Source organism: Oncorhynchus keta, unplaced genomic scaffold, assembly GCF_023373465.1.
Source record: "Oncorhynchus keta strain PuntledgeMale-10-30-2019 unplaced genomic scaffold, Oket_V2 Un_contig_605_pilon_pilon, whole genome shotgun sequence".
In the NCBI taxonomy this organism is placed as follows: domain Eukaryota; kingdom Metazoa; phylum Chordata; class Actinopteri; order Salmoniformes; family Salmonidae; genus Oncorhynchus; species Oncorhynchus keta.
In genome coordinates this window covers 25,595-43,036 of record NW_026288650.1, presented here as the reverse complement: position 1 = coordinate 43,036, position 17,442 = coordinate 25,595, and the positions used below count along the sequence as shown (strand labels likewise).

At 39.4% G+C, this 17,442-nt stretch overlaps 1 long non-coding RNA gene across 6 annotated transcripts; it reads right to left on the bottom strand.

Moving 5' to 3' along the window:
* Positions 1-1,210: 1,210 nt before the first annotated feature.
* LOC127925664 (uncharacterized) lies at positions 1,211-7,673 on the bottom strand. Of its 6 annotated transcripts, none has more exons than XR_008121878.1 (5): positions 7,280-7,310; positions 4,753-4,869; positions 3,670-3,719; positions 3,218-3,421; positions 1,211-2,723 (listed from the first exon to the last, which is right to left on the bottom strand). It is a non-coding gene; the product is annotated as an uncharacterized LOC127925664 (long non-coding RNA). The 6 variants fall into 6 exon arrangements; XR_008121879.1 differs by lacking the exon at positions 7,280-7,310 and adding an exon at positions 7,643-7,673 and having other exon boundaries at positions 1,212-2,723; positions 3,222-3,421; XR_008121880.1 differs by lacking the exon at positions 7,280-7,310 and adding an exon at positions 7,552-7,582 and having other exon boundaries at positions 1,212-2,723; positions 3,222-3,421.
* Between the last annotated feature and the right edge of the window lie 9,769 nt (positions 7,674-17,442).

Genomic DNA, 17,442 nt, shown 5'->3' with positions numbered 1-17,442 from the left:
AGGCCACACATAATGATGCAATCTAGTTCAATTACAGGACTACATGTCAGTCAGTTTGGTAAAGCGTGTGCATTTAACAATATAAACATTACACCTCGGACACATTTAGCTACGGTCTTATTAATGTTACATGACCTCCTGTTGTACACATCTCCTTGACTTGTGTCCCAAAACTCTCTCTTTCTTTCCTGAAGTGTGCCCTCGTTCACTACTCCATACAAATGTAAAATACATGGATATGTGTTGGCATATGGGCTGGACTCTAGAGGGAGTTCCATATTCCAGTCATGTCCTCTGAAATCCATAAAGGAAAGTGAACGAGTGCACACTTCGGGAGAACGGAGAGATTATTGGGACGCAGCCCATACATCCCACCACACAGGTATCGTTATCATACAACCTATTATTTTAAACAGTATAACTCATGTTTCTCTCCACATTCCTGAAACCAAACATTTGATTCCACAGTTGGATGTTGAACGACAGGGGGTCAGAACCAGAACCAGAACCAGAACCATGCAGTGATAGTTTGGTACTGATGATGTTTCCAGTTGAGATACACTGCTTTGCGTTGTGTCTCAATTACTCGTCATTGGCTTCCTTCCTCGTCGCCTTTCCTTCATTAGCACTGAGGAAGTATCAGGTGTTTTGAGTTGATAGACACCGGCTGGGTCTCATTACTCTTTCATTACTTCCTTTACTTGTCTCCTCCCCTCATTTCCTTTCCTTCGGGACCTCTAACGGGTGAAAGGATTGGGTGGCTTTCCACCATATTGCTTTTTTTACCTACAGTATCACTTCTTGCCATATCACTGATCATGAAGGAAAAGGACACAAGGAAAGGACACAAGTAAAGGGAGCTAGTTGCGACTATCGAGACACAGCCACTGCTAAAAGGCCATTGTTGTTCTTTTTTCCTATTCTTTTTTTATTGTCTTGGTGACATAACCTCAATCTCAGAGGACAAGCCAACAAACTGTGGGTTATGGAACGGAACTTCCACACAGCTGTCGCTATGGAGACGCAGTTCTAACAGAAGTCACGGAACATATGTGATATGACAGCGTAGTAAGTATTCACAGAACTCAACAGTAAGGAAGAAAGGAATCCTCATAGACAAAGCCTTGAACAAGCTTCAACTGACACAGACATACTATAGTAAGCTCTGGCTTGGTCCAGCGTGTGTGTGTGTGTGTGTGTGTGTGTGTGTGTGTGTGTGTGTGTGTGTGTGTGTGTGTGTGTGTGTGTGTGTGTGTGTGTGTGTGTGTGTGTGTGTGTGTGTGTGTGTGTGTGTGTGTGTGTGTGTGTGTGTGTGTGTGTGTGTGTGTGTGTGTGTGTGTGTGTGTGTGTGTGTGTGTGTGCGTCAGTCAGCAGATGTGGAGAAGGACATCAAAGGAGAGTGCAATATTTACAAGGTTTTATAATAACAGCAAAAGCAGACGTCTCGGCGTCGCCATGACAGCTCGTGCAGGTCCTAAAGCTTCTTCCTCTACCTCGGTATCCGTAACAGAAAATGGGCTTTTCCAGTACAAAATCATCTTCAAAACAGACAGACAGTTCATCAGAGCACGTCAGTATAAGGGACAAACCGTTTCTGTACACAGGGTCATCACCATGGTGACACGATGTCATCAGGATGAGACGCTTTGGATCAGGGCACATCGTCCACGTTATCCTCTCTCTCTCTCTGAAGTATACACATGCAGGGCACTGACTGTAGCCATGGCGATACAGCTATAGACACAACTCGGGCTAGGTTCCAATACCCTAGTCTGGCTTCTTCTCCTCAACTCTGGGAACTGTTGTGAGCAAAAATACACATTTCTGTCCCGTCTCAGATAATGAACAGAAACGTCTTCATCTCTCTTCGTGTCCTTGAGGACCACTGATCCCAAAAATAAACGGATGGAACCAATTTGACGAGCAGCCAATGAATGTCATACCGGCATATTGAACGTCACTATCCGGTCTCTCCAGATTTCAGTGGTCAGGAAGGATACAAGGAAATAGGATACAAGGAAATAGGACATGAGAGAATTCATCTTTTACAGAGTATTGGAACTCATGGATAGAAAGGTTCAGTGCATCATCATCATCATCATCATCATCATCATAGCTCATGCTGTATGTCTGTACACCTACACACCCAACGGTAGCGCCTTGGCTTTGTAGTGCTGTCTAATCGGCTACGGCAAGCTCTTTGGAACAAACTGAACTGCATCTACAAGTCTCTGCCATTTCACCTCAAAACCTGCTATCCTTCCCAGGAAGGGGAGATTCTCCCAGTTGAGAATCTCCCCTTCGTTCACATTCTGACAAATGCTAAATATCAACAGAGAAACGTAAGTACACACACAGCTGTATTAGAAAACAGATAAACTAGAACATTTTTTTTTTTTTACGGTTAATCGGTAAAGCAATCCCAGAACATTGACTGAAGCTGAGTTGTAAGTGTTTTCTTTCTTTTTTTACGCACACTGCATAGCATCCTACATACAGTCTGTCTGCTTGTCTCTCTCAATTTGTCTGTCGGTCTTTTAAAGGGTCGTTGGTAGTTTTTCGGTAAACGTAGTCAGCCAACCACTGTGTTCTTCTGAGCCTAGTCCCCAGCCACGGTGTTCTTTTCACGTTCTCTAAAACGTTCTCTGAACGTTCTCTACTGGCGCCGCTTGTCTTTGGCTGGATCTTCTGTAGGAGATGTCTGAGCCGGCGAGCTATGAGGGCTGAGGGAGAGAGGGAGGGAAGGAGGAGAGAGGGAAGGAGGAGAGAGGGAGGGAAGGAGGAGAGAGGGAAGGAGGAGAGAGGGAGGGAAGGAGGAGAGGTAGGGAAGGAGGAGAGAGGGAGGGAAGGAGGAGAGGTAGGGAAGGAGGAGAGAGGGAGGGAAGGAGGAGAGAGGGAAGGAGGAGAGAGGGAGGGAAGGAGGAGAGGTGAGGGAAGGAGGAGAGAGGGAGGGAAGGAGGAGAGAGGGAGGGAAGGAGGAGAGAGGGAGGGAAGGAGGAGAGAGGGAGAGAAGGCGGAGAGGTGAGGGAAGGAGGAGAGGTGAGGGAAGGAGGAGAGAGGGAAGGAGGAGAGAGGAGAGGGAAGGAGGAAGATAAGGAAGAGTGGAAGGTAAGGAGGAGAGAGGAGAGGGAAGACTATACCTATCAAATACTCAGAGGCCATATTCTATCTAGATACAGATGGGTTGTGAGTGGAAGTAAGTGCTGATCGTACATACTCACTGTGTGGCCCGGTTAGGGTCCATGGCTGGGTCAGGTGGTTCACCCACCTCTGAGTCACTGAGAGGGGCTGTATCATCGGTGCTGCTCAGGGATCTGACCCCCTCCACCAGCTCCCTGGCCTCTGCAGCTAACTGGCAGGCTGGGTCTGGGATGGGAGAGGGGTCTCTGGACTGTCTGTGGCTGGAGAGGTCCTGCTGCTCCTGTTAGTACAAGGAAGCACACACACACATGTTCACACACACATGTTCACACACACACACACACACACACACACACACACACACACACACACACACACACACACACACACACACACACACACACACACCACACACCACCACACACACACACATACACACCCAAACCCTCCAGTCAGATCAACAGACAGAATGAAGAAACATTTGATGAATTGTCATTAAGGAGTTACATTTAGAAGATAAGCACTTACCCATTTTCCATTCCAAACAAGCTGGGGGTGGTGAGCACTTTGTGAACATTCTGAGAAATAAACACATTCAGCCAGTCAGTTAGCCCGCCAGTTAACCAGCCAGTCAGTTAGCCAATCAGTTAACCAGCCAGTCAGTTAGCCAATCAGTTAACCAGCCAGTCAGTTAGCCAGTCAGCCAGCCAGTCAGTCAGCCAGTTAACCAGCCAGTCAGTTAGCCAGAGTCAGTCAGCCAGTTAACCAGCCAGTCAGTTAGCCAGTCAGTCAGCCAGTTAACCAGCCAGTCAGTTAGCCAGCCAGTCAGTTAGCCAGTCAGTTAGCCAGTTAACCAGCCAGTCAGTTAGCCAGCCAGTCAGTCAGCCAGTTAACCAGCCAGTCAGTTAGCCAGCCAGTCAGTTAGCCAGTCAGTTAGCCAGTTAACCAGCCAGTCAGTCAGCCAGTTAGCCAGCCAGTCAGTCAGCCAGTTAACCAGCCAGTCAGTCAGCCAGTTAACCAGCCAGTCAGTCAGCGAGTTAGCCAGCCAGTCAGTTAGCCAGTCAGCACAGAAATCCACATACATAAAACTATAAAGTATTTTTGAACCAGTAGGTGGCAGTACAGGTTCAGAACATAACAGAGCCTGCCCAGAGAGGCATCAGCTAGGGCTCACAGGTAGGTGTGTTACAGAACCTGTGTGACTGTGTTTACAGTTGAGAGGTGGGCAGGTGAGTGTTGTTGTAAAGGTGTGGTACAGGTGTAATGTTACCTGTGTGACTGTGTTTACAGTTGAGAGGTGGGCAGGTGAGTGTTGTTGTAAAGGTGTGGTACAGGTGTAATGTTACCTGTGTGAAGCCCAGGAGTTAGTTGTATGAGAGGTGGACAGGAAGTGATGTTGTAAAGGTGTGTTACAGGTGTAATGTTACCTGTGTGAAGCCCAGGAGTTAGTTGTATGAGAGGTGGACAGGAAGTGATGTTGTAAAGGTGTGGTACAGGTGTAATGTTACCTGTGTGAAGCCCAGGAGTTAGTTGTATGAGAGGTGGACAGGTGAGTGTTGTTGTAAAGGTGTGTTGGGGGTGAGTCACAGGTGTGTTACAGGTGTAGTGTACCTGTGCGAATCCCAGTAGTTTCTTGTTGGAGATCTCCAGGTGTCTTCTGCTCAGCTCAGACTTCCTCAGCTGACAGTCAATCATTGACAACTTCCTGTTTAACTCCATCACATCTTCCTGGAGTATAACACACAGAATCACTTCCTGTTTAACTCCATCACATCTTCCTGGAGTATAACACACAATCACTTCCTGTTAAACTCCATCACATCTTCCTGGAGTATAACACAATCACTTCCTGTTTAACTCCATCACATCTTCCTGGAGTATAACACACACAGAATCACTTCCTGTTTAACTCCATCACATCTTCCTGGAGTATAACACACACAATCACTTCCTGTTAAACTCCATCACATCTTCCTGGAGTATAACACACAATCACTTCCGGTTAAACTCCATCACATCTTCCTGGAGTATAACACAATCACTTCCTGTTTAACTCCATCACATCTTCCTGGAGTATAACACACAATCACTTCCTGTTAAACTCCATCACATCTTCCTGGAGTATAACACACAATCACTTCCTGTTTAACTCCATCACATCTTCCTGGGGTCAGTATAACACACAATCACTTCCTGTTTAACTCCATCACATCATCCTGACTAGTGTTGTCCTGCTGGGTCACAGTATTTTAGTGTAGAAAAGACTAGCGTTGTCCTGCTGGGTCACAGTATTTTTTAGGTAGAAAAGACTAGCGTTGTCCTGCTGGGTCACAGTATTTTAGTGTAGAAAAGACTAGTGTTGTCCTGCTGGGTCACAGTATTTTAGGGTAGAAAAGACTAGTGTTGTCCTGCTGGGTCACAGTATTTTAGGGTAGAAAAGACTAGAGTTGTCCTGCTGGGTCACAGTATTTTAGGGTAGAAAAGACTAGTGTTGTCCTGCTGGGTCACAGTATTTTAGGGTAGAAAAGACTAGCGTTGTCCTGCTGGGTCACAGTATTTTAGGGTAGAAAAGACTAGTGTTGTCCTGCTGGGTCACAGTATATTAGGGTAGAAAAGACTAGTGTTGTCCTGCTGGGTCACAGTATTTTATGGTAGAAAAGACTAGCGTTGTCCTGCTGGGTCACAGTATATTATGGTAGAAAAGACTAGTGTTGTCCTGCTGGGTCACAGTATTTTATGGTAGAAAAGACTAGTGTTGTCCTGCTGGGTCACAGTATTTTAGGGTAGAAAAGACTAGTGTTGTCCTGCTGGGTCACAGTATTTTATGGTAGAAAAGACTAGTGTTGTCCTGCTGGGTCACAGTATTTTAGGGTAGAAAAGACTAGTGTTGTCCTGCTGGGTCACAGTATTTTATGGTAGAAAAGACTAGTGTTGTCCTGCTGGGTCACAGTATTTTAGGGTAGAAAAGACTAGTGTTGTCCTGCTGGGTCACAGTATTTTAGTGTAGAAAAGACTAGTGTTGTCCTGCTGGGTCACAGTATTTTAGGGTAGAAAAGACTAGTGTTGTCCTGCTGGGTCACAGTATTTTAGTGTAGAAAAGACTAGTGTTGTCCTGCTGGGTCACAGTATTTTAGGGTAGAAAAGACTAGTGTTGTCCTGCTGGGTCACAGTATTTTATGGTAGAAAAGACTAGTGTTGTCCTGCTGGGTCACAGTATTTTATGGTAGAAAAGACTAGCATTGTCCTGCTGGGTCACAGTATTTTAGGGTAGAAAAGACTAGCGTTGTCCTGCTGGGTCACAGTATTTTAGGGTAGAAAAGACTAGCGTTGTCCTGCTGGGTCACAGTATATTAGGTAGAAAAGACTAGCGTTGTCCTGCTGGGTCACAGTATTTTAGGGTAGAAAAGACTAGCGTTGTCCTGCTGGGTCACAGTATTTTAGGGTAGAAAAGACTAGCGTTGTCCTGCTGGGTCACAGTATTTTAGGGTAGAAAAGACTAGCGTTGTCCTGCTGGGTCACAGTATTTTAGGGTAGAAAAGACTAGTGTTGTCCTGCTGGGTCACAGTATTTTAGGGTAGAAAAGACTAGCATTGTCCTGCTGGGTCACAGTATATTAGGGTAGAAAAGACTAGCGTTGTCCTGCTGGGTCACAGTATTTTAGGGTAGAAAAGACTAGCGTTGTCCTGCTGGGTCACAGTATTTTAGGGTAGAAAAGACTAGCGTTGTCCTGCTGGGTCACAGTATTTTAGGGTAGAAAAGACTAGCGTTGTCCTGCTGGGTCACAGTATTTTAGGGTAGAAAAGACTAGCGTTGTCCTGCTGGGTCACAGTATATTAGGGTAGAAAAGACTAGTGTTGTCCTGCTGGGTCACAGTATTTTAGGGTAGAAAAGACTAGCGTTGTCCTGCTGGGTCACAGTATTTTAGGGTAGAAAAGACTAGCGTTGTCCTGCTGGGTCACAGTATTTTAGGGTAGAAAAGACTAGTGTTGTCCTGCTGGAGTGTTTCAGAAATGGAGAAGTCTGCTGCCCTCCACTGCAACCAACCTGCACATCTTTCTGACTGCTTTGTCATCACTTGTGTCTGCAGCCCACCCAGACGACTCTAGTCTTTTCTTCCATTAACTGGTTTTAAGTCTACCTTAGTAGCTTCCAGACCCTTCTGTTTCTTGTGTCTGCAGCCCACCCAGACGACTCTAGTCTTTTCTTCCATTAACTGGTTTTAGTCTACCTTAGTAGCTTCCAGACCCTTCTGTTTCTTGTGTCTGCAGCCCACCCAGACAACTCTAGTCTTTTCTTCCATTAACTGGTTTTAAGTCTACCTTAGTAGCTTCCAGACCCTTCTGTTTCTTGTGTCTGCAGCCCACCCAGATGACTCTAGTCTTTTCTTCCATTAACTGGTTTTAAGTCTACCTTAGTAGCTTCCAGACCCTTCTGTTTCTTGTGTCTGCAGCCCACCCAGACGACTCTAGTATTTTCTTCCATTAACTGGTTTTAAGTCTACCTTAGTAGCTTCCAGACCCTTCTGTTTCTTGTGTCTGCAGCCCACCCAGTCTAGTCTTTTCTTCCATTAACTGGTTTTAAGTCTTTTAGTCTTCCAGACCTTCTGTTTCTTGCCCGCCAGTGTTCTTCCAGGTCTTTGACTCTCAGCCTCTAGCAGTTTTCTTCCAGTAACTGCTTGCACTGTTACCCTGTCTGTCTCTGCTGCCCACCCAGCCTCTAGTCTTTTCTTCCATTTTTAAAGAAGTAGCTTCCAGAAGTTTCTTGAAGAAGAAGCCCACCCAGAAGACTCTAGTCTTTTCTTCCAGAAGAAGAAGAGAAGCTTCCAGACCCTTCTGAAGAATGAAGTACCCTTCTGTTTCCTGCTGGGTCCACGGAAATTCAACTTGGGACACATACCAGCCCTTCTGTTTCTTGTGTCTGACATTTACAGAGTACACATACTGTTTCACAGAGGTTTTAGACCATGGAGCTTCCAGACTTCTGTTTCTAGGTCTGAAGTCTTGTCTTGTTTCCATTAATTGGTTTATTAGTGGATAAACCCTATGTTTCTTGCACACGAGTCTTCAGCCTCTACTGTTCTCCCTCCACCGTCGCACACGTCTTTCTCTGACTGGAGGGAGGGGTAGAGGGAGGGAGGGAGGGAGGAAGAGGGAAGGGAGGAGGAAGAGGGAGGGAGGGAGGGAGGGAGAGAGGAGGGGAGGGAAGGGAGGGGAGAAAGGACACGGGAGGGAGGTTGGAGGGAGGAGGGAGGGAGGGAGGGAGGGAGGGAGGAGGGAGGGAGGGAGAGAGAGGAGAGAGAGGGATGGAGGGAATGAGGGAGGGAGGGAGGGAGGAATGAGGGAGGAGGGAGGAAATGAGGGATGGAGAGAGAGGGAGGGAGAGAATGAGGGAGGGAATGAGAGAGGGAGAGAGAGGGAGGGAGGGATGGAGAGAGAGAGCGAGAGGGAATGAGGGAGGGAGGGATGGAGAGAGAGGAGGGAATGAGTGAAGGAAAAAGAGCAAGAATGAGTGTGTTAATACAACTATGCCTGGCAAAGATAGGACAAGATAGGATACGATACTATATGATAAGGTAGAATAAGATATAAGATACTTCCAAGATACGATAGGATACGAGGATACGATAGGATACAATAAGATAGGATACGATAGGATATGATAGGATAAGATGAGATACGATACGTGGGATATTTGGGATATGCTGGGATACGAAATATGATATGCTGGGATACGTTGGGATATGGTGGGATACGCTGGGATACGGTGGGATACGCTGGGATACGGTGGGATATGATGGGATATGATACTATATGGTGGGATACTGATGGATACGATAGGATATGATTAGGATATGCTGGATATGGTAGGATATGATGGGATACGGTGGGATATGGTGGGATATGATAGGATATGCTGGGATACGCTGGGATATGGGATATGATGGATACGGTGGGATATGGTAGGAGATACGCTGGGATACGATGGGATATGATGGGATACGCTGGGATATGGTGGGATATGATGGATATGGTGGAATATGGTGACTATGATGGGATATGGTGGGATACGATGGGATATGATGGGATATGATGGGATATGGTGGGATATGATGGGATATGATGGGATATGGTGGGATATGATGGGATATGATGGGATATGATGGGATATGGTGGGATATGATGGGATATGATGGGATATGATGGGATATGATGGGATATGGTGGGATATGATGGGATATGGTGGGATATGATGGGATATGATGGGATATGATGGGATATGATGGGATATGATGGGATATGGTGGGATATGATGGGATATGATATGATGGATATGATGGGATATGATGGGATATGATAGGGATATATGGGATACATGGCATATGATGGGATATGATAGGATATGATGAGATATGATAGGATATGGTATGATGATATGATGGGATATGATGGGATATGATGGGATATGATAGGATATGATGGGATATGGTGGGATATGATGGGATATGATAGGATATGATAGGATATGATGGGATATGCTACGGATACGGTGGGATAGGTGGATATGATGGGATATGATGATGGATATGATATACGGGATACGATACGGTGGGATATGATGGGATACGATGGATATGATGGGATATGGTGGGATATGATGGGATATGATAGATGATATGATGGGATATGGTGGGATATGATGGATATGATGGGATATGATGGATATGGTAGATGGATATGGTGGGATACGATGGGATACGGTGGGATATGGTGGGATACGATATGATGGATATGGTGGGATATGATGGGATATGATGGGATACGATACGGGATATGATGAGATATGATGGGATATGGTGGGATATGATGGGATATGGTAGGATATGATGGGATATGATATGGTGGGATATGATGGATATATGGGATATGAGGGATATGATGGGATATGAGATATGATGGGATATGATGATATGATAGGATATGGGATATGATGGGATATGAATATGATGGATATGATGGATATGGTGGATATGATGGGATATGATGGGATATGATGAGATATGATGGGATATGGTGGATATGGTGGGATATGATGGGATATGATGGGATATGATAGATGATATGGTGGGATATGATAGGATATGATGGGATATGATGGGATATGGATATGGTGGATATGATAGAGATATGGTAGGATATGATGGATATATGGGATACGATGGGATATGGTGGGATATGATGGGATATGATGGATATGATGGGATATGATGGGATATGGTGGAATATGATGGGATATGATGGATATGGTGGATATGATGGATATGATGGGATATGGTAGATATATGATAGAGATATGGGATATGATGGGATATGATGGGATATGATGGGATATGATGGGATATAGTGGATATGATAGGATATGGTAGGATATGATGGGATATGATGAGATATGGTAGGATATGATGGATATGATAGGATATGATATGATGGGATATGATGGGATATGGTAGAGATATGATAGAGATACGATGGGATATGATAGGATATGATGGGATATGATAGGATATGATGGATATGATGGGATATGGTGGATATGATAGAGATATGATAGAGATATGATAGGATATGGTAGGATATGATATATGATAGGTGGATATGATGAGATATGATGAGATATGATATAGATATGATGATATGATGGATATGATGAGATATGATAGGGATATGATGGGATATGATGGGATATGGTGGGATATGATAGGATATGGTGGAGATATGATAGGATATGGTGGATAGATATGATAGATATGATGGATATGATAGAATATAGGTAGGATACGATGGGATATGATAGAGATATGATAGGATATGATAGGGATATGGTGGATATGATGGGATATGGTAGGATATGGTAGAGATATGATGGATATGGTGGATATGATACGGATATGATGAGATATGGTGGGATATGATGGGATATGATAGAGATATGATGGGATATGGTGGGATATGATAGGATATGATGGGATATGGTGGGATATGATGAGATATGGTGGATATGATGGGATATGGTAGGATATGATGGGAGATATGATGGGATATGATAGATATGGTGGATATGGTGGGATATGATGGGATATGGTGGGATATGATAGGATATGATGGATATGATAGGATATGATGGATATGAGTAGAGATATGATAGGATATAATGGATATGATAGAATATGGTGGATATGATAGAGATATGATGAGATATGATAGAGATATGGTGGGATACGATAGGATATGGTAGAGATATGATAGAGATATGATAGAGATATGATGGATATGATAGGATATGATAGGGATATGGTGGGATACGATGGGATATGATAGGATATGATAGGGATATGATAGATATGATAGAATATGATAGAGATATGATAGAATATGATAGGATATAGTAGGATATGATAGGATATGATGGGATATGGTAGGATATGAGTGAGATATGATAGAGATATGATAGAGATATGATAGGATATGATGAGATACGGTAGGATATGATAGGATATGATAGAGATATGATGAGATATGATGGATATGATAGGATATGATAGGATATGTAGATATGAGATATGATAGGATATACGATGATATGATGGATATGGTAGAGATATGATAGGATATGATAGAGATATATAGATATGGTGGGATACGATGGATATGGTAGGATATGATGGGATATGATAGAGATATGATGGATATGATGGGATATGATATGAGTAGAGATATGATATGGTGGGATATGGGGATATGGTGGGATATGATGGATATATGAGATATGATAGAGATATGATGGGATATGATGGATATGATAGATAGATATGAGGTGGGATATAGTAGGATATGATAGAGATATAGTAGAGATATGATGTAGAGATATGGTAGGATATGATGGGATATGGTAGGATATGATAGAGATATGATAGAGATATGGTAGAGATATGGTATGATGGATATGAGTAGAATATGATAGAGATATGATAGGATATATATATGATAGGATATGATAGGATATGGTAGAGATATGATAGGATGGTAGATATGATAGAGATATGATAGAGATATGATAGAGATATGATAGGATATGGTGGAGATATGATGGAGATATGGTAGGATACGATATGATAGGATATGATAGGATATATGGATATGATGAGATATGATAGATATGGTAGAGATATGATAGGATATGATGAGATATGGTAGGATATGATGATATGATAGGATATGATAGAATATGATAGGATATGGTAGGATATGATACGATGGATATGGTAGATATGATAGAGATATGATGGATATGGTGGGAGATATATATGAGATAGAGATATGATAGAGATATGGTAGAGATATGATGAGATATGATAGGATATGAGTAGAGATATGATAGAGATATGATAGGATATGATAGAGATATGATAGAGATATGGTAGAGATATGATAGAGATATGATAGAGATATGAGTAGAGATAGATAGAGATATGATAGAGATATATGAATATGGTATGAGATATGATAGGATATGATAGAGATATGGTGAGATATATGGTGAATATGATAGGATATGATGATATATGATACGATATGATAGGATATGATAGAGATATGAGTGGATATATAGGATATGAGATATGATAGGATATGATAGGATATGATAGAATATGATAGAGATATGAGATATGATAGAGATATGATAGAGATATGATATATGAGATATGATAGAGATATGGTAGAATATGATAGAGATATGAGTAGAATATGGTAGAGATATGATAGAGATATGATAGATATGATGAGATATGATAGGATATATGAGGATAGATATATGGTAGAGATATGATAGAGATATGATAGGATATAGTAGATATGATAGAGATATGTAGAATATGATAGGATATGATAGAATATGATAGAATATGATAGAGATATGATAGGATATGATAGGATATGAGTAGGATATGATAGAGATATGGTAGGATATGATAGAGATATGATAGAGATATGATGGATATGGTAGATATGAGAATATGATAGAGATATGATAGAGATATGGTAGGATATGATGAGATATGAGTAGGATATGATAGAGATATGAGGATATGATAGGATATGATAGAGATATGATAGGATATGATAGAGATATGGTAGAGATATGATAGGATATGGTAGATATATGATATTAGATACGATATGATAGATATGATAGAATATGATAGGATATGATAGGATATGATAGTGATATGATAGAGATATGAGTAGAATATGATGAGATATGGATATGATAGATATGATAGAATATGATAGAGATATGATAGAGATATGATAGAGATATGATAGAGATATGATAGAGATATGATAGGATATGATAGGATATATAGTAGAATATGATAGAGATATGATAGGATATGATAGAATATGATAGGATATGATGGTAGATATACGATATGATACGATATGATGATATGAGTAGAGATATGATAGAATATGATAGAGATATGATAGAGATATGATGGGATATGATAGAGATATGATAGGATATGGTAGAGATATGATAGAGATATGATAGGATATGATAGAGATATAGTAGATATGATAGATATGGTAGAGATATGATAGAGATATGATAGAATACGATAGAGATATGAGAGATATGATAGGATATGATAGGATATGATAGGATATGATGGATATGATATATGATAGGATATGATAGAGATATGATGGGATATGATAGGATATGATAGGGATATGATAGGATACGCTGATAGGATATGGTAGGATATGATAGGATATGATGGGATATGATAGAGATATGATAGGATATGGGCTATGGTAGAGATATGATAGAGATATGATAGAGATATGGTAGAGATACGATGAGATATGATAGGATATGATGAGATATGATAGAGATATATGATAGAATATAGTAGAGATATGGTAGATATGATAGAGATATGGTAGGATATGATAGGATATGATAGGATATGATGAGATATGGTAGGATATGATGGGATATGGTAGGATATAGATATATGATAGATATAGAGTATGATAGATATGATAGATATGATAGAGATACGATGAGATATGATAGAGATATGATAGAGATATGATAGAGATATGATAGAATATGATAGAGATATGATAGAATATGATATATGATAGGATATGGTAGAGATATGATAGAATATGATAGAATATGATAGAGATATGATAGAGATATGATAGAGATATGATAGATATGATAGTATGATAGATATGAGTAGAGATATGATAGAATATGATAGAATATGTAGAATATGATAGAATACGTAGAGAATATAGATAGAGATATGATAGAGATATGATAGAATATGATAGAGATATGATAGGATATAGATATGATAGAATATGATAGAATATGTAGAGATATGATAGAATATAGATAGAGATATGATAGAGATATGGTAGATACGATAGTATGGGAGATATGATAGGATATGTAGATATGATAGAATATGATGGGATATGATAGAGATATGGTAGAGATATGATAGGATATGAGAGATATGGTAGAATATGATGGATATGGTGAGATATGATAGGATATGTAGGATATGATAGAGATATGGTAGAATACGATGGATATGGTAGGATATGATAGAGATATGATAGAGGATACGATGTATGGTAGATATGATAGAGATATGATAGATATATGATATAGGATATGATAGGATATGATAGAGATATGATAGAATATGATAGGATATGATAGAGATATGATAGAGATATGATAGAGATATGGTGGGATATGATGAGATATGATAGGATATGATAGAATATGATGAGATATGATAGGATATGATGAATATGTAGAATATGATAGGATATGGTAGAATATGATGGGATATGTAGAGATACTGATAGGATACGATGGGATATGGTAGGATATGATGAGATATGGTAGATATATGGTGAGATATGATAGATATGGTAGAGATATGATGAGATATGATAGAGATACGATAGAGATATGATGATATGATAGGATATGATAGAGATATGATAGGATATGATGGATATGATAGAGATATGATAGAGATACGATAGAGATATGGTAGATATATGAGATATGATAGAGATATGGTAGAGGATATGATAGAGATATGGTAGAGATATGATAGAGATATGGTAGATATGATAGAGATATGATAGGATATGGATATGATAGATATGATAGAGATATGATAGAGATATGATAGGATATGATAGAGATATGATAGGATATGATAGAGATATGATAGAGATATGATAGAGATATGATATGGTAGATATGATAGAGATATGATAGAGATATGATAGAGATATGATAGGATATGATAGAGATATGATGAGATATGATATGATAGAGATAGAATATGTAGAATATGAGTAGATATATGATATATAGTATAGATATGGTAGAATATGATAGAGATATGATAGAGATATGATAGAGATATGATAGAGATATGATAGAGATATGGTAGAATATGATAGAGATATGATAGAATATGATAGAGATATGATAGGATATGATAGAGATATGATAGAGATATGATAGAGATATGGTAGAATATGATAGAGATATGTAGAGATATGATAGAGATATGGATATGATAGGATATGATAGGATATACGATAGGATATGATAGGATATGATAGGGATATGGTATATGGATATGATAGGATATGATAGAGATATGATAGGATATGATAGGATATGATAGGATATGATAGTATGATACGATAGGTAGATATGATAGAGATATGATAGAGATATGGTAGGATATGATAGAGATATATAGAATATGATAGAGATATGATGAGATATGATAGATATGTAGAATATGATAGAGATATAGTGAATATGATAGGGATATGATAGATATGATAGAGATATGATAGGATATATATGATAGAGATATAGATAGAGATATGGTAGAATATGATGGGATATATGTAGATATGGTAGATATGATATATAGTAGAGATATGATAGAGATATGATAGAGATACGATAGATATGATAGGATATGATATGGTGGGAGGATATGATAGGATATGAGAGATATGGTAGATATGATAGAGATATGATAGGATATGATAGAGATATGATAGAGATATGATAGAGATATGATAGAGATATGGTAGAGATATGATAGGATATATAGAATATGATAGATACGATAGGATATATGATAGAGATATGATAGAGATATGATAGAATGAGATATGATAGAGATATGATAGAATATGGTAGAGATATAGGATATAGATAGGATATGATAGATATGAGTAGAATATGTAGAGATATGAGGATATGATAGGATATGAGAGATATGATAGAGATATGATAGAGATATGATAGAGATATGATAGAGATATGATAGGATATGATAGAGATATGGTAGGATATGATGAGATATAGTAGGATATGATGGATATGGATATGATAGGATATGAGTAGAGATATGATAGATATGATAGAGATATAGTATGGTAGGATATGATAGATATAGTAGATATGATAGGATATGATAGGATATGGTAGATATATGATGGGTATATGATAGAGATATGATAGATATATATGATAGGATATGATAGGATATGGTAGAGATACGATGAGATATGATAGAATATGAGTAGAATATGATAGAGATATAGTAGAGATATGATAGAATATGGTGAGATATGATAGAGATATGATAGAGATATGATAGAGATATGATAGGATATAGTAGAGATATGATAGAGATATGATAGAGATATGATAGGATATATGAGATATGATGAGATATGATAGAGATATGATAGGATATGATAGAATATGATGGGATATGATAGGATATGATAGGATATGATAGAGATATGATAGGATATGATAGAGATATGATAGTAGATATGATAGAATATGATAGAGATATGATAGAGATATAGTAGAGATATGATAGGATATGATAGGATATGATAGAGATATGATAGAGATATGGTAGAGATATGATAGAATATAGTAGAATATGATAGAATATGTAGAATATGATAGAGATATGATAGAGATATGATAGAGATATGATAGGATATGATATATGATAGAGATATGATGGATATGATAGAGATATGGTAGGATATGATAGGATATGAGTAGAATATGATAGAGATATGATAGAGATATGATAGGATATATAGATAGAGATATGATAGAATATGATAGAGATATGGTAGGATA